This window comes from Chroicocephalus ridibundus, chromosome 2, assembly GCF_963924245.1.
Source record: "Chroicocephalus ridibundus chromosome 2, bChrRid1.1, whole genome shotgun sequence".
NCBI classification, from domain to species: domain Eukaryota; kingdom Metazoa; phylum Chordata; class Aves; order Charadriiformes; family Laridae; genus Chroicocephalus; species Chroicocephalus ridibundus.
This window is the reverse complement of record NC_086285.1, coordinates 36,492,936-36,510,523: the sequence shown is the minus strand read 5'-3', so window position 1 is coordinate 36,510,523 and position 17,588 is coordinate 36,492,936.

Below are 17,588 nucleotides of genomic sequence, written 5' to 3'. Positions count from 1 at the left end.
CATTTTTGAAAATCAGGTCACCTAGTTAGGTTCCTAATTCTGAATGCAGAGTCTTACTTTACCATTCATTTTCTTTACAACATAAGCCTCTAACTTGGCTCATGTAGATAAATATTAAGTGTGGGGGAAGCAATGGAAACACTTGTCAAAATAAACCAAGAATAATTATTGGATTCCATTCACGAGATTTTGGAGAGGAAAGATCAGGCCAGCCATCAAATAAGAACACCTTCAGCCAAGATCTACAAGTAGAATGACGTTGTTCTGCTTCACGGTTCTTCACTGAAGTGATTAACAAGCCTGTCTGGTGACCCTTTGGGCTCAGATGTACAGTTAGGGTATCATACCTCAGCTGAGCTATTAGCACACTTCCCAGGTGCATGACCTTGCAAACACAAAATTATGTGACTTAGCTTCATGTCCTTCACTGGGACTAATCAAAGTCATCTTGTCTTATATTTGCTGCCACTAAAACTATTCATGTAGATATTACAGGGCTCAGTTGTGGTACTGAGAGGCAATACTGTCAACTATTTAAAGCAACAGATTGATTGCAGTTGGGATTCATATAACCAAAAGTAGAGGTACTCCTGAGACAGTCTGGGTGCCATCCACCTTCTCCTAAAGAGTAAGTCTTGAAGGCAAAATTTCACCTCAAAAGTGCATATTTTTCTCTCCAGATCATGAAGGGATCAGAAGGGATCAGAAATTGTCTCAGACAAACAACTAGACTGGGAGCAAATAATGTTACCTGGTACAAGTCCCATTCCATGTGCCTCAGACAATTGCCCTGTCCTCTAACCTGAAAGTTCCAATTTGGACTCCTATATACAGGACTATATGCAGCAACAGAGCAGCATATAAATAAGTGTCATGGAAGTCCTTTAGTTCAGTCCAAAAAGAAAGTGCTTATCGGGTTCAAACTCCTCCAGGAAACCCGAGCTCACTTTTCTTTTCTGCACTAGGGCAGAATTAACTAGTGACCAAAGGAGAGGCCATGCAAAGGCAGTCTATTACAGTCATCTCATCTAACATTTCACAAGAAATTATATTAGCTTAGATAGGATCCTGCTCTGCTGCACTTCCAAGCACACTAAATCACAATTCTGACACATCTTGATTCAGAAACCAATGCAATCTATTTCAGCTAATTATACATCCAACTTGTGAGTTTGTAAAGAAGTTGTATGGAGCTCATGTAATCATGTATAGCCAGACCATTGCTGTAAAGCAGGGTTTTGGCAAGGATATTCTGTGTATGAGAACGTGGTTTTAAATGTATGAAAAAGTGTGGAGATAGTTTCAAAGCAGAATTTCTTTTTAATGTTTGTGGACCTACTTCTGCTTCTTCTGAAATTAATAGCAACCCTGCCACTGACTTCATCGGAAGAAAGGCCGAGGTCTTTATTCCATAGACATTCTAGCAGTAAAATACAAGAAATTCATTTTAGCTATTATATTTTGGAAGGCTGACAACAGCTGCCTGAAGAACTGAACCTGCATCTCCCAGGGAGACACATAACACTTAAATCACTAAGCCATTCCCTTTGATATCCACGCTGTATTATAAAATTAATCTTTTGTAGCAATTAATTAGAGTAGTTATGAGGAAAGTCATGCAGTCTGAGACTCACATTTTATTGCTCAGTGTGGCCTTGTTTGTTTAGTCAGATTCCCTTAAGCCATTAATAGAGCTTTATGTTAATTTCCTTAATGCTTCCGATCAGCATGTTCAGAGTTACAACTCCACTAGGGCTTCACAGATTATCTCAACATATAGTACAAGTAAACAATAGATGCTACTTCCCTCTGCATGTCATTCTCCCTGGATACCCTAATAATATTACATCTATGCCAGTCAAAAATGTTAGAGATAAGTAAATGAAACTCCGTGGGCTATGACTGAACTTTCCGACAAATTCAGCCCTGAAGAGGTTAAAAATAAAAAGCTGCCTGGATTTGTTGCTGAAACTGTGAATAAGTAAAGAAAGCAAGTACATTCTTTAGCCAGATTTCTTTTCTCCAAAGGTATTTCTCTGGAAATGCTTGAAAAGCTGGGTAAAGCACAGTCACAATTTTTTTGAAGGGAAGTGAGCTAAAAGTAAATCTTGAAAATGCCAGACTTAAATACTGAACTGGAATTTATTCAAATGCCTTTCATGTCTAATGCATAAAGCCTGCTTGTTCCATCAAAGTCGCTTTGAATCAACCCTAGGTGCTTAAACATGTGAAAACCCCTAAACTCATGTAGGAGATTTTGAGCTTATGTATGTAACTTAACAACTGGCCCAAATCTCCCATCAGTCTCAGATGCCAGTAGTGATATGGAAACAGCCAGGCATTTGTCTCAGGATGCCAGAGAATGATAACTACATTTGTTACACTTTCCCAAAGAAGTCAGCCAATGGAAAAATTAAACACTACTGTGCTAAAAATAAATTATCGCACCCCTTAAATACAAAGAAACAAAAATCCTCAGTCAAAACTGAGTGGCAATCACTACACAGCAGCTGCTTAATGCACTTGGTTGTGTATGTCTTCTTCAGACTCTAGAGCAGCTACTCATAGCTGGAGAACTGAAGTAATGATCCTCAAGTCCTTCATTTCTGCTACTGTGACTGGTAAAAATAGGAGTCTGAGGCTGTTTCAAAAAGCCAATAAGCCCTTGGAACAGCACGCAAATGGCAGCTCGAAGGCTGCAAATCTCACGTACAAAGAGACCAGGGGCTCCATTCCATAGAGGCAGAAGCTCCCAGTGCCAGACAATGGATCAGACCAAGGCAGGCCAAGCCCTCTGAGCTACTTCAGGCACGGGACATGGACCCAGCATGGGCTAATTGACCTTCTCACCCAAGCATTAAGCCACTGGATTTACACATCTCTCCCCATCTCCTCAAAACCTGCATGTCACCCACAGTTGAACAATCTCAATGTCCACTGATGTATTTGTCACAGATAGTTTAAACTTGTGTATGCCAGCATTACTTGTGAGAAGAGGTTTGATCCTTAAATATCTCTTCTTTGCTGAGCAGAGGACTAGCTCTTTTAACAGCCTTTTGTCTTGGCCCCTATTAGTAAAAGCAATCATAAGTCACTGTCTCCATTTACATGCTGGCTTCTCTTATTATTATTTACAATGGTGGGTGGGGTTTTTTTCGATCTTGAAGAATGATTTTTACAGCCTCATTTAATTTTTCTTCTATTTTTTTTTTTATCCCAAATGTGAGCTTCCTACTTATGGTCATTCCTTACACTCTGCAGATATATACGTTCACTGTAAGTTCAAAGGCACTGCCTTTCCATTACCAATTTGGAAGAGGCTGCACTAAAGAAGAGCTGTGGGATGCTGAACCTACTATTGAGTAGCTCATTGAACTCTGAGATCTTTGCTCTAGAGATGAACCTAGAGAAAAAAGATGAGACATATATTCTGAGAGAAATGGGTATGTGCATGTCAGTGGTATATCAGTTTCTAATCAATATTAAACCTCTAACTGCCAAGATCAATAACAGCTGCAGGGTTATAGCTGTCACATAGTTTCTCAAACATATCAGCTAATAATGATTTTTGCTTTGTGTTTTTTGTGTCTAGCGGATGAGGAATCTCTACTTTCATCTTTAATATTTTCAATATTGAAATTCATATATGCTCTCATGATCAGATGTCAGGGCCATGAGTAAGCTTATCCCCTAGCTTAACAGACAATAAACACCCCACAAAGATCCTACACTCTTTCCAAAATGTCGTTCTGTAATGTTGAGCTAATATGGAGTCAGAAACTCTTTTCAGTAATGGAACTGGTCAATAGCTTTTGGTTTGGGGAACTGTCTGCCCGCAACAAAAGCAATGCTGCAACAGCTCAGCGTGATGCTTGAATGGGAAGAGTTATTCTCTTTCATATTGTTTCCTGTACCTTAAAGAATAGCTGGTAAATTGTCACTGCCTACAGATCCTCAGGAATATGACAGTATCCGATTGAATCACCTACTTAAGAATCCTTTTCACCTATGTTTTTCCATCAGGAGATGTTGACTCTCGCCATCAGAGTTTCCCCATCACATCTCACCACAGACAAGTGAAACAATCGCATTTTATAGTGAAGTTGTAGCTATGTTGTAGTTGCAAAGGTATAGAAGTGGGCAGGGTCTACGCAAAAGCATAATATATTTTATGACACTAATTACTGTTATAGGCACATAATTTTTTTAAATATGAAATTTAACTGAATAATTGCAATTGTTGGACTGTCTGAGAGAAAAAGTAATTAGTTCCATTGGAAAAGGGATGGATTACAAAGCTTCAAGTTTTTCAGCTGTAGGAACTTGGACTATTCACCGGGAAGTTGTAAGTGCTATATGGTTTTTGCTCTTTAGGTGTACTGTTCCTTGAAGTCTAGGTATGGGAACATGGAGTTGCAGTGTGCCCTGATGGAGAAGTGACAAGAGTTTTTGTAGTGCCCCCGAAGCAGAAAAGGAAATGAATTTGATATATTTCTTTCCTGTCTCTTCTCTCATTCTGATAAAAGTGCGGCTGTGAGCACTCTGTTCATTCACTGTGTACAGTCTATGTTATTTATTACAGGAACTGGAGAAAAAGCCCCACGCAGTAAGATCTCTGCCAAATTATTACCCTCAATGCCAACTGCTACACAGTGGAAAAGATAAGACTTCCTTTATTCTGCTGTGTCCTACCATGAAGGAAGGGCACGGATTTTGTTTAAAGTAATCACACTAAAACTTGGATTTAAAATTTAGCATATTTTTTAGAGAATAATACTTTTATATGCACAGTGTATAACTGTTGTACACAGAGTAGGAGCAAAGATACTTGCTTTTATTTTTTCAATTAATAAATACATTACAGGAAAACAGACATGATCACCCCCAAAAGTGGGCAACATCTTAAAAAATGAAGAGCTCAATTTTTAATGCAATCCTCCTTTCCCCTTCTCTTATCTGTGAGTTTTTGTGAAAACCAAAGCTTATCGGGAAATTCTGTAAGAGATTGTTTTTGCTTGGTTTCAAAAGTGTTTTTCTTTGTTGGCATTCAATGGTTTTACAAGAGAAAATAATGAAAGCAAATAAAACCTGTAACCATCCCCAGCGGGGCAGAAGTCAAACGAGAGAAAGCTGATGTCTTTGAGCTCACCAAGCCACAATAGACAGGTCTTAACAGAGTAAGGCATTCCAGAGACTGCGTTAGGAACTGTCAAACCTACCTCACTAACACCAATTAACTGGGAGATAGGGGGATCTTAGAGTCTGGATCAAAGCCTTTCACGTCCAGATGGAAGATCACATCAGCTTTGAAAGAAAGCTCCAGATGTCTATGGAAAAAAAAATAATCCCTCTTCCATTCAGCTTGTTTTTCAGCGAATTTTGAATTACTTTGTCAAGAAGAACAAAATAACATCCCAGCTGGAGAATGTGTCAGATGTTTCATTTAAAAACAATATGAAGTCAGGACGGTGGTAGCCAACTTAGAGGGACTGTTTGATCCTTTCCCAAGATTCCATTGCTTTTGAGGCTGAGCAATATTAAATCATTCGCTCTAATCAGTTCTCCTTTTAAGAACAAGCAATCTTAAAAAAACCAAACCAAACCAAAACAAAAACAAAAAAACCCAACTAACTTCATTCTCCACCTTCATACAAGGATGTCGTGGCATCAGCATGTAGTGCATGATACAGCAAACCACATCCAGGAATAGTGACCTCACAGTGCTGTAACTTATTAAAAAGGTTACAGTGGTTATCAACCAAATTGGCTTAATAATGTTCCATTAAAAGTTATGTGAATAGTAAATTCAAATATATTTGATGCATTAGTGGATCAGAAAAACTTACCGGAAAACAGTATCTGACACCATGTTCATTGCCTCATCCATTTCAGAGAGCATATAGATGAGCTGATAGCTTTAGCGATTAATACACTCAAGTGCTTCATTGCTAGCAAGGAACAGACATATTAGGGAACATAAAAGAAATGCAGTCAAACATACTACAGACTGTCTTGGGGACAGAAAGTGCACATTTAGAGTCAGTGGGCATTTTGCCAGGGTAAGGCTGCAATATGGACTCATCATCTATTTATTTGTCGCATATGCTTGTGTTTTAATTCTGAGTGAGAACACAGTCAAGGGACACATGAGCTTCTTTGTTATACGAGTGGATCAACAGTCTTGAGTTTTTTAGCATTTGTTGGGAAGGATTTTCAGGCAAGCTTTCATAGCAAGATGTCAAAGTGAAACCTGGAGCAATCAAAACGGATTTAAACCTAGGCATTGAAATAAGAAGGTTTTGTAGCTTAGGGAAGAGTACCCAAGAGCTAGTCTGCTAGTTCAAGAACAAATTCTGCTGTGCTGTACCAACTGCATTATGGTCAGAAATAGTTTTGCCTCTGCCTGCTATGACTCTGGGCACTATATAGACTCCCTGTAGAAATATATTTACCGCAAAGATGGGTTTATACCAAAGCCAAAGAACAAAATACTCCAAGTTGTGGTGAAGTATGGATTGAATTCAGAGGTGCGTTTCTCGGTTTCTTCTGAGAGGAACAGGAGGCAAATGTTCCCTCTTAGACTTAGAATTCACCTGTGTGCAGTAATCTTGTTTGGACAGAGATCAGTATGTCAAAGGCACATGCCGAAAACTGCACAGTGGACGGCACACAATGGCTCAAAATACAGGACCTAAATTTATGGTTCCTTTGAGCTTTGTGAGCATTAAATATTTGGATCAGAAATGTGCAGTTCAAAATCCTGATTTTCAGTTTATTTTGAAAAGAAACAAGCTTTCGGGTACTGTGAACACTTGTTTATATATGTTACTGCTGCTCATTTTTGCTTTGATTTAAAATTAAAGAAGCAGAAGTAAAAATATTCCACCCTCTTAAATACCAATAAAATGTGTGAATTATCTTATAAACAAAAAAGTCCATAAAATAACAGACTTGGAAATATTCATACAAATATTCTGCTGTAAACAAACCAGTTGACTGAGCAAAACAAATTTATAAATTTAGTGGAGAACAACAGCAGAAAACAATGAGCATTCATTCCCTTTGGAAACCAAAGTGGATAAATAGGTTTAGTCACCTCCATCCCAAGAGAGTCTCAAGGCATGCATTTTTTTCAATGTAAAGTGCAAAGAATTGCATTGCATTTTGAATTCCATTTTAAAACTAATTAAAGGTTTGATTGTGCCACTTTCTCTGTGTTGGAATGCACTTCGATATGTACTCAGCTTAAGGCATGTGCTCAAGGAGAACTACTCAAGCACTTAACATCATTAACTATGATTTTATGTGCTTTTCTGGATCTGGGCCGAAATGTATAGAGCGTATTACTCATCTTGCAAGTGAATGACAAAAAGCAATGCCATCTAAGCCATTAATGAAATGAATTTACTCCAGATCTAGGTTGCTGTAACTCAGAGCAGCCTCCTTCTCATTTAATTTAAATGTTCAGGTTATTTAAGTCAGATGTGTAGGGTTATATGGAAGTATTCAGATTTTATTTACAGAGGCACCAAAATACCACCATAAAAATACATTTAGAGGCAAGGTTAACTAATGGGGATATTTAAAATCTGGTTTGATATTCTTTCCTGTCTACACTGTATTTTTGTTTGTTACTATATTTTAAGTTAATGTAATTTGCAATAATTGTTTGCGAAGTATTTTTGATTGCAAGCAAAGAGATAAAGAGCAAGTGACAACTCTGATCTCAGTTTATCATTAAGGCTTCCTACGGACATATATTCCCCAATCATGTGCCTAAAAAGCTCTCTTAGATAAATATCTCATGCCCCCGTGTGGTTAAATTGAGAGACTGCGGAATAAATCCTTTGGAGTTGCTTTTTTGTTTCTTTTTATTTGCGATACAGCATTGTGTGCCCAAAGGAAGAACGATAACCAAACTGTGTAATGGCCTGATTTAGATATTTTACCAATAACAAAGGTCTGCACGTAAGTAAAATCTAGAAATTGCTGAGCTGTTTTGGGCACTACCATGGCCTAAGCTAGGACAGAGTGCACAAAAATTTGACAAAAAATGCTTCATGTGAAATTGTAGTATGTATTGCAGTGATCAGTGCTTAGGAGGGCACTAGCTAAAATCTACTTGCTAATGCCTAGGCATCTAGGTTATTAGGCATAGTTTAATTAAAAACATACCCTGAAAATACCAACTTACAGTCTAAATCAGTAGATTTAGTGTCAAGGAGGGGAACGTATGGGCTTTTTTTCTAAACACATGTCCTGTTTTAGGAGTCTTCACAAAGCAGATATATCAAGATAGATTTTTTGCATATTTCTTCACATCCCAGACTGAAGAATAAGACAGAATGATTATCATGTGTCACATCCAGCATCTTGTTTTTTACAACAAAAAGAAACAAAAAATTCCCCACATGTGACTGATCCTATGACTCTGCAATAGTATTTTTCCAAATTAGGAATTCATAATATTCATAATAAATGTATTCATTTATTCATAGTATTCATAATAAAACTCCTTTCCAAGAACTTGTGTTCATCTAAAGTCGCAGTCCTGCAGACACGTCTATTATATACCCATTAGTCTGCATGTGAAGACAAAATCAACAGTTCTTCTTGACCACAGACACACTTTTTGACATGAAAGTGTACTGAAAGATGTTAGTAGAGACCCTGAGTTTTTTAAATGCCAAGGTCAGTTACTTCCATCAAAACCAAAAGCTTCTGGCCGTCCCCTACCTCTCAATTTGAACACTTTTAACTCTCCTAAGCAGCTCCCCAGTACTGCTGCCAAGTTTGTGATGCCTTCGTTCTCAGTCTTTGGGGTACAGTGGGTAGATTGTCCACCTGAGCTGATTCTTAGACGCTTATATTTATTTATTTGCACTAAGTAATTGGCACAGTTACCTGTGGAGCGGAATACTTCTGTGACGCTACAGCAGCCTAGCGCATGACACTTAAATTAGCTACCTACCGTGTTCATCCCCTTTTGCTGTGATTACCTCCCTGCCACACTCTCAACTAATCAAATTAACAGCTACGTCCATCTGTTCTGAACCAAAATCCTTCACATACCATTAGGATGGGATCAAGCTCAAGACCTGCCTCTTGCTCAGGCCCGGCGCCTGCCTGTGATGTACCACGCTGACCTCCCCCCAGCCTCCTATTACGCTGACATCCTGTGCGAGAGGCTGGTGAGATGAACTTTAATTGAGAAATTAATATACAGCAGGGGGCAAGAAAGAGAAAAGAAAATACGTGAAAGTGGGAGTCATACTGCTGTTTGTCATACAGCAATGTGAAATTGGTAGTAATTACGCCCTCCTGCGTCTGGACAAATTGTTGCTAAATTAAACAGCCTTTAAAGAGGCAAAAAGAGGCAGAAAAGGAGCTTCCCCCCTCTGCCCCCAGCTTCTGGCAGCCTGCTCCTAAAGAATGATTTAAATTTTTCTGCAAAAACAAACGCAAGAGTATAGGGAACTATACAATAGAACTAGGTGACTGTTATTAATATCTCCAGTGATGTACTGTTGTAAATAGAAAAATAAACAGCTCACTCCTGTAAAAAATTACAGGGCTATAAATCCACCAGGGGATTGTGGTGATACCATAAACTATAAAAGCAAAGCTCAAGTGGCCTTATACAGTCACCACAATCCAGCGATGGAATTATAGCCCTATAACTCAAAATTTACTTAGTTCTTACACTTTACAAAGCAAGGAACTGAGTTTTGGATTGACACCCGGCACAGACTGTCCAGGTTTGCTGTTCTTCTCCTGCTTTTTTTAAAAAATCTTCCTCTCTTCCTTTGCAGGCACCGCACACAGTTCTCATTCCTTCTAGCGCTTCCCTAACCATGCAGCGACTGCCACTGGGACTAAAACTCTTTGATTTTGTCTCTAAGAAAATCTGTTCAAGGTTCAGGGAACTGAGTAGCAAACGAACTGACTTGGCATCTTATAAGGATTTGGAGGAAGTATTAGAACTTCCTCCAGCACATGTTTATCTGATGTCCAAGATAACACATCAAGAATTAAAAAGTGACTCTTCCAGGCCATTGCCAGCCCATCCCAGAAATGTTGGGCACTACTGGTCACTCCTAGGAGGATCAAGGAATGTTCTTTACTCATAAATTAGGGACACATTGTGCAACAATTTTGGAATGTTCTCTTTCAAAACAACAGCACACAGCTGTTTCAGTATATACACCGCGCAAATCAACATAGCAATTAAACATATTCTAATTCAAAGCACACAAGTAATCCTGTGTTTTTCTCTAGATGCTTTCTGTTGAAAATGGCATGTTGCATCCTGTATTCAGGTGATAGATTTGTACTCTCAGCTCTTATTACATAGTTCTTTGTGGACTTTTCCCTTTCAACTGCCCTGAGATATCACAGAGGAGCTGCAGAACAGCCAGTACATGGGCTCCAGTACTCCCTTGCACCCTACCACTCCCAGTCTTCCCATTAGAAACCTATTGATCCCATGGTCACACCGCAGAGGTCAGTGAAGAAGAATCTGTCCTCTATATTTCAGATGAACAGGGATGCACAGACCATTAAAAAAATAAATAAATTGAGAGCAAGGGGAAATAGTAGAGAAAAGTGACTCTTTTTTTCACAAGAACATAAAAATTTCAATGCTAAAACAGCCAAACTGTCCAGCTAGCTTAGCATCCCATTTCAAGCAATACCCAGCACCACGTTTCTAAGAAAGCTGCACAAAATCTGCAAGAATTGAACAACTGCCTGAATTTTTAATCTTGCCTGTTTTCAGTCAAGTTGGTACCTCTCTTCCCAAGCCCCACTTCAATCAGCGGAGAAGAATGACCCTCTCCCTGGGAGGTGGCCCACGCAGGAGGCTTGCTCAGTGGCTTCCTGGCTCGGTCAGTGGCTTCCTGGCTCATGGCTGGTTCTTGTTTCTTTCCCAGGTGAGATGACAGCAGAGAAGTCTGTCAAGCCTTTTTCTGCTCCAGCTTATTTGCTCAAAAGCAAGGGGAGGTGGCAGGAGCTGTCAGGCCTGTGGAGCTGGCAAGGAGTGGCGGGGCCGCCTCTTGGTGGCCTGGTTTGTCAGAGGTGAGCGCAGCCCTGGCCCCGATGCAGGGAGATGCACGCTTGAAATGAGGCAGAAGTCCACTCCACCTCTCCCCATGCTCCTGGTGGTGGGCTGGGGACCTTTTGAGCTAGGATTGTGAATTATTATTCCTATGTAAGCATCAAAAATAACTCCCAGTTGTGCACCCTGGGCCCAGGGTGATGGCTGTGCTGCTTCATGTCCCCTGTCACTTTTCCATGATGTAAAGAGATGTTGCAGGCCTTGTGGCTAACACCCAGCTCAAGGTTAACTGACAGCACAGTCAGCTCCTTCACCACCACATCCAAAGTCCAGTACTTCCCAGTGAAATGCTACTTCCCATTCCAGGATACTGTCTAACGTCACTGTCGTAAAACAGCAAAGATGAAAAGAAATTATTTTTCTCTCCCTTTTCCCCTTTAAAAAGCTACATTAAGAAAAAAGAGAGAGAAGCTTTATTTCAAATAAGCTGGACCTGCTTCTCCAGCTTTGTCAGTAAAATGCTTGAAGCCTCTTTCTCCCTCCAAGAAACATAGGTGTTTTCCTCTAATTCTTTTACTCTCCTAAATTGCTTACATTTTTTCCTAAAGTGAAAATCAGACCCTGCAAACCACAGTTCAGCTAATAAACAGTATAATCTTCATGCTTCTCAGTGTTTATATAGAAGGCACAGGGGAACTATTAAATGAGCACAATATTTCTAGAAATATATCATTCTGAAAAAGGGGAGAACAAGGAATGAAGGTATCTGTACCTATAACTAACACGGGGGCCAAACTGAAAAAGGGAAGGGGGAATAATGAATCTATTAAGAGTTCCTTGGTTAATAGTTAACTTGAATAAAAGCTGCTAATGATTTTTTAAAGTCCTGAAAGAGTTTTTAAGACATAATTTAATGTTGTATTTTTCTTCTCAGGCACTTTCCATTGCTGCCTGTGGACCCTAGATTTAATCAGATTTCTCATTCTTCTAAGACTTTATGAAGTCTTTCTTGATTTGCAGCCAACCAAAGCACTTTTAATAATGTATGGTAAAAGGGTTTAATTTTTAATAGGCAAGAAGGGGCTAGAGCTGCTACACACTGTAGTAGATTGGTAAGTACAGTATTACACTCTGCAGAGTAGTTAGTAAAAAAGAAGAATGTATTTATATCGCAAATGTTATTGAAAACATGTTTATTTTATTACTAAGACAAATGTATAATTGAAGAACCTGTCTAACCCGGAATTATTGTTCACACCTTATTTACCAAGAAGATAAAGTCATTTTCAGCTTGTTACCATAATAACTCAAGCCTCTTACTGTTTTCTGTCTCTCATGCTGTTCTGCTGTTCCAAAAGCTCAAGGAAAAATAAAATAAAAAAAATTAAAATGTGAACTTACACATTCACATCCCGGGTTCAGCTAATCAAGGGGGAAAATATCTTCTAACACTGGAGACCAATTCATAGGGGTTAGCCTTAAAATAAGATTATTTCTACCTTAATGTTTGCATGCATTTGTCCTTTGTTTACTACTAAAGAGCTAACAGGAAAGCTCAGAGCTACATGTAGATGAAAATCTGGTTCAAAACTGAAGTTCTGATTCTGCAAATCAGAGAGGGCTGTTTCATAAAGGCTGTTTTTCCTCACCAAGCTGTAGCACACAAACAAGGGGGCTTTCATAGTAGATTAAATTCCCCTATTCTTCGGCAAAATCACAAAAGCTGCACTAATGCCTCATTAATAAAGACAGAAATTATCACTATGCCCAGAATAATTGTACAGATGCCGTGGCTTTACACCCGTGGTATTTCAGCACAGCTATTCCTGATTTAGTATTGGTTTCCTAATGAAATGAGGGAAATCTGTTTCTCTGTGCCTAAGTGTGTGCCTGTCAGTCAGCCTTGATAACTTTCAAGTCTGGAAGCCAAGTTCAGTTGAACTTTGCAGGGAGAAGTCTCGCTGAAATTCCACTTCATGATAACAGGCATGGCGAGAGAGGACAGACACGCTGCTCACGCAGGGATCCTACAGGAAGGTTAATCCTTACTGGACCTCAGAGAATATATACTATCATTTACTATTCAATCACAAAGTCATGGGAAACCAAGCTTCACTGGTTCCCCTGAACACTGAAATATTGATTATCAGTACGAGAGGGACACCAGGCCTACAGCCATATACAATGCCAGGATACTGAGTGCAGTGGAGGTATGACTATCTGCTTAGAGTCATATATATTCCCGACAAATACACCTTGGATTGTGCAGCAGAACTGAAGCACAACACAGCAAAGGCAGCACAACCCACCCATAGGAATGGGTGAAAAATGAACAGAATGGCTTGCCAATGAAAAAAATGATACATTTTTAAATCTTCTTACTTCAAAATGAGCCATAGAATAGGTCATATAATACATAATGGCAAAATGAATATATTATGAATGATTTATCATTATGGAAATGCGCAGATGCTTATTGGTGGCATGAGTCATATAACACGCAATTTTCACACAATATGTTGTTAATAATGGATAAGGATTTATCAGTATATTCTTATATAAAGAAAAAGCAATATTAAAACTTGTTCTTTCACTGGAATCAAATAACGTACTGTGCACTGAGTTGCTTATGAAATTGAGCTACTCTTGCCATTACTACTAACTACATTTTAATGTCAAAGTTTTAAAATAGATATACATCAAGTCACTGCAGTAACTCATCACAGATCAGATCCACCTTACTGTTGTACCGCTAAGCCAAAATAAATGCTCTTTCCTGTGCCTACCTATGCTAAATGAAGACGAAAAAAGAAGCAAGCACTGCCTTGTCCTAGTTCGTACCATGCACCTGCTGGAAAACTCCTAAAATTGGCCCTGCCTGTGAGGCTTGTTTCACATGTAGATGGGAAGGCTCACTCCTATTTCAACGGGGAATTTTCAAAACAGAAGTTCAGTTATGGTCAAGTCTTCTGAATAGCCTGGCTGATGAGTGATGTAAGATAACAAGGCAAAACAAGCATGGGACAAGAGGGTAGGACCTCATAAATTGTTTTCAACAGTACTCTGAGCCTTCTCCCCTCCATATGCCTTAATCAGGCCCTTTGTGGATCAAGCTGGAGCAATTCAAGAATAGACAGCCCTCTTCCCCGACACTGTTTGTTGCCACCAAGAAATGTGCCTTCCCTCCCCAAATAAATAATTTTAATAGATTGTGCCAGGATGCCTCAGCTGCCTCACTTTGAAGTCAGCTGGGCCACCTTATGCCACTATTGAAGATAGTCTAAACACAGCAGATTTTGCAGTCACATTGATGAAGAGTGCTCACATTATACATTCTGGTACTTGAGCGCTAAGGTCTGATAAGTCCTTCCTCAGGAAAGATAATGCACAATCATCCTAACTGATTGACTTGAAATTTACAGAGTTCCTGCTGTAGAGCCATCAAAAGCAAATTAATCCATAAGAAAGTACAGGGACATACAACTCCCTGACTGCCTTGCATGCAAAACACCTGAAAACTTCACTTTATGTTGATTAGAAAATCAACATACATAGGAAACAAACTGAATGTCAAGAAAACCTGATGGGGTTTAGAAAACAGCAATACATTTTCATATTCTGTCTAGGGAAAACAGAATTTGTATTTGTGCCAAACAATGCAGGAGAGTTTTTAGATCTTGCCAATTCCATTTAATTTACAAAGCAAATATCTTCACACAGTTAATTGAAAGACCATTGATCAAGAGAGGTTTATAAACAAGTACCTAGGTAAAATGACCACATGTTAGACAGATATTAGTGCATGAATTGCATTCATTATTGTCTTTATTGTTACCATAAAGAAAAGGAATTTGGAAAATCCATCTGTTCCCACAGATGGAAGCCCCCCTCACATGAGGCTCCAGAGAGCCAGGAACCCGCACTCAGCCCTCGGTGAAAAGAGGCAATTGCTGCCCCTGACCTGCCAGAGCACCAAAAGGACATGGGCTCCTTTTAGAGGTCTTCTCCATCGACATCTTTGTTTTATTCCCTCTGTTTCCCAAATAATTTGGCCTAGATTTGCAAATACCAAAATTCTGGTATCCCCAAAACCCCATTTCCCTGCACAGAATATTTATTATTTAAAAAAAAAAAAAAAAAAAAGAGAGTGAGAGAAATCACCTACTCTGAAAGAAGGGCTATTACCAATGCACTCGAAGGACAGATGAGGCTTTCTTACTTCCCGCATGCATTTGTTTATGTACGTACATACAACCACTCTTCATGAATCATTACTGGTCCAGTATCTTTTCCCTCCCCACCTACCACATCCCACTCTAAAACAACATCTTGCGGAACAGTCTCAGAGAATGAAAAGGGGAAGCATTGTCCCTTGAGACTATGCAGAACTGTGCTTATTCTCCCATCATACTTCATTTTTTCCAGCAGCTTTCTGAAGGAAGAACCAGATCTTTGAACCCAACCTTTTCTGCTGTCAGCCAGGGCCAGAAGGATTACATACAGTGAAGAAACAAGGAGGAAATGAATGTGAATAGTGTCTAAAACAACAAGGGAAAGCTGCGCACAAAAGCCAGTGACTGATTAAAATGCATTCTTTTCTCACAGGAGCTGCTAATTAGTTTACTAATACCATTCTCATCTACTTTAACAATTTAATGGTCTCCTGTCACATAAAAAATGGGCAGAATCCTTCACACTCTCTCCACCTGGGGGAGTTCACCTGAAAGAAACTGTTCCCTTTACACTGTGTTATCTCTACATGTGGCTCCCAGGTCAGAACTCGCACCTGGTTGACCCCTTAGTCTCAGCCCCACACCCTTAGCTCAGCTGGAATGGCAAACCAATGCTCCAGCGTCTAAAAGTCTAGTGGCCCTTATCTTGGGCATGGGATTACTCCTGATCCCTGAACTCATTCCGCAGAGTTTGGAGAGCTCACGGGAGAAAATCCAGCACCTCACTGATGCAGGTACGCTATTTATCTGGAATGAATATGGGGAATGATGGCAGGTGGGTGGGCATTGAAGCAGGGCTAAAAGAGCAGTATTTCACAGGAATTACCAGGCAAGATCGAAAACACTGCCTATCTAGTCCACTGTTTGCCAGATGGTTCACTGGAAAGTATGAGAGTCTAGTAGTAGACATTATGCAACATCTCCTCTCTTTACATCATCCTCTTCTCAACAAGGCTCCAAATTCCCTCTAAAATGTCTTACTCTTGTCACCTTCAAGGAGATAACCGCAACACGCTGTCCTCCTACCCTAGATGATCCCTAGTAATTAGAGGAGTTGAGGGAGACAGGGACCATGTATCTATTGGGAATGGAGACAAGACAGTCCAAGCTTGGAGAACAGGGGCTTGCTGCTTCTCCTGCTATTGGATAAGGAATAAATTCTGGGAGAAGGCAAGAAGGAGAAGTTATTTCTACCACGGAGATCATTCACTGGAATTTGTTTTTCTTCTTTTTTTTTTTTCACTTTAAGTGGCTCTAGTAAACAATTTAGGTGATAGGTTTAGTGTTTCCTGGTATCTTGGTCAAGTTAGAGGTGCAGACATGTCAGGGCAGTTTCCAACATACAACCTGTGGTTCTCATGAGTCAAAAGGAGGTTTGAGTATCTTCTTAGCTCTAATACAAAGCTGCTTAAGGCCTCCAGGGTCTCAGTTTTGGAGAATCTAAGGCAGAAATAACTCCGTGCGTGCCACACAACTTAAAACCCATAACAGCCAACTTAATTCTAAAATGAGGTTATTTGCAAATCCTTCAGCTACACAGCACAGTAAAGACAGTAACATACTGTCAACAGATAAACAGTCATAGAATCATAGAATGGTTTGGGTTGGAAGGGACCTTAAAGATCATCTAGTTCCAACTCCCCTGCCACAGGCAGGGACACCTTCCACTAGACCAGGTTGCTCAAAGCCCTGTGCAGCCTGGTCTTGAACACTTCCAGCCGTGGGGCATCCACAACTCTGGGCAATCTGTTCCAGTGCCTCACCACCCTCACAGTAAAGAATTTTTTCCTGATAGCCAATCTAAATCTAATCTCCTTCAGTCCATAGTATCCGTGCTGCCCACAGCATAAAACATGCTCTCTCGGGACAACTTTGCCGCTGCTGTGATGGACTGGACATTTTACAATCCTGATGTTGAATCACAAAGTATCTTGTCTAGAGTCCAGTTTTCCAGCATGAATATTTACCACGTGCAATCAGATTTCTCCATATGCAGCTGATTTTAAGTATTAGCATATGAGATTTAGTCAATCATTTCAAGAACTTAAGAAGAGCAAATGTAAGAACAACACAATATGCTTTTTTTATGGCATTCTGGCTCACCAGCCTTTCTAGCAACTAATTCAATGTGTGTTTTAAGGGCACATTTAGTGTAAAGCCTGTATCCCATTCTGGAACAGAACACACATGGGCAGCCCAGTGCTTTCACCATGTGCAGAAAAGTGGCAGATGTCTTTTTAAAAACCATTGCTGGAAATTTGCCCTTAAGAATATAGATCTAACACAATCTTTGAAATTTC